Below are 1,808 nucleotides of genomic sequence, written 5' to 3'. Positions count from 1 at the left end.
TCAACTCCAGACTTTGTCCCTACAATTAAGTTGCCCATTTTCTTAGTTTCTGAACTCTTATTTCTGTGTGTCTGCATTTAATTTTACTGACAGCACTCCCTTAGGAACTTCTTGGCGATCTGGTCTGGTGCTGGTAAATTCTTTCAGGTTTTGTTTATCTGGGAATGTTCGTGTCTTTTCTTCCCACATGAGAGATAATCTTGCTGGGTACAGTATTCTTGGTTGAAATTGCTTTTCCCTTAACACTTTGAATATATTTTCCCATTCTTTCCTCGCCCGCATTGTTTCTGATGAGAGGTCTGCTGTTAATCTGATGGGATACCCTTTGTAGGTAACTTGCCGTTTTTCTCTTGCCAATCTTAGTATCTTGTCTTTGTCTGTGGTTTTGGTCAATCTGGCTATAATGTGTCTTGGAGAAGATCTTCTTGGGTTGATTCTATTTGGGGTCCTCTATATTTCTTGGGACTGAATCTTTGAGTGCCTAACACGTGACTCTTTGGAATCATTCGCTGGACATTTTTACAGTTAGGAACATCAAGTTCCTCTTCTGCTTGTGTTGGGTTTTCTAGTTTTTTTTTTTTTTTTCCCCAGGGATTTCCCCTTTATCCTTCTCTTTATCTTCAGGAAGCCAATTCTCACGAAGAGTGCGACATGCATTGTGATGTGGTGGAAGGGGAGGATTCATCTCATTGCATGAAGTACACTTCCAGTAGTCAGCTAAGGAAATCTCAGGGTTGTCCTCAAATGAATCTGTATCACTCTCCCCTGCCTGATACACAGTAACTCGATGGACCTCATCACCTTCACCTGAGAGTTCTTGTCCTTCACTAAGGCTACAATCTTCTGAATCGAGAGATTCAGCTTCACATTCTACACTACATTAATCTGAAACTGAATCCTGATCCAACCAGTCTCCTGAATGTTCACTTACTTCAGCTTCTAGATCTGGTTCTGAGTAAGTCTCTCTAGATTCACTGCTGCTGCTTTTGCAACACAACTCCCTTACTACACACAAAGCCAGGCTTTCATTAGAGGAGAGGAAATACCACCAGATCTATGGCGTTTTCTTGTTCACCAGATAACTTCTCTAAATTTTCCCTGTCTCACTGATTGTTCTCCTTCTAGATGAGGTAGGTGGTCTAGAAATTGAATTTGAAGATGAGGGGTTCTCTTCCTGTGGCTCTTGCATAGGGTCTTTTGTTCACTCCCACCTTCAAGGTGACACTTGTTCTCATTCACAGATCAGCCTGAGTCTGATGATTCCAGCTTATTGACTACTTCCAAGTGTCTGTAGATCATCGTATATTTCCTGTGCTCTTTCATGGAGAAACTTGGTACTCCAAACAAATTTTCTAGAAGATCATTTGAACAATATACAATATGTTGTTGCTTCTCATCATACAATCGTTTATTCATAATATACTGGCCAAGATAAAAATATAACCTCTTTCATTGTGTAAGTGTCTTTTTGTGCACCAACAGACTTTAACAACTTCAAAAGCAATGACTTTGGTCTAACCAGGATCTCCTGTTCTGAAGCTGGAATCTGTGAGGTGCCTCCAGCACCATCAGTAGACACAGACATAATGGTATTGCACATTTGCCTCCAGGCCGACAGCTGCTCCTCACCATGTGGGGCTTTTTGCACGTGGAGTTGGAGGGATGCAGGTGTCCATGCAGGCACTCCAGTCACCTTCATGGGGCATGTGGCAGACCGTTTCCCTGGGTCTCGGTGACCATCCCACTGGCAGGGCCCAGGCCACTGGCACGCTCGATCGCACTAGTCCAGGCCTGAGGATGACTGCTAG

At 43.1% G+C, this 1,808-nt stretch overlaps 1 pseudogene; it reads right to left on the bottom strand.

The window, feature by feature from the left end:
- The window catches only part of LOC102475134 (E3 ubiquitin-protein ligase Mdm2-like), a 2,952-nt pseudogene extending 1,345 nt beyond the window's left edge, over positions 1–1,607 (bottom strand).
- Between the last annotated feature and the right edge of the window lie 201 nt (positions 1,608–1,808).

The sequence above is a fragment of the Tupaia chinensis genome, unplaced genomic scaffold, assembly GCF_000334495.1.
Source record: "Tupaia chinensis unplaced genomic scaffold, TupChi_1.0 Scaffold149658_1, whole genome shotgun sequence".
Lineage (NCBI taxonomy): Eukaryota > Metazoa > Chordata > Mammalia > Scandentia > Tupaiidae > Tupaia > Tupaia belangeri.
The sequence above is the reverse complement of the archived record's forward strand: the minus strand, read 5'-3'. Positions and strand labels throughout refer to the sequence as shown.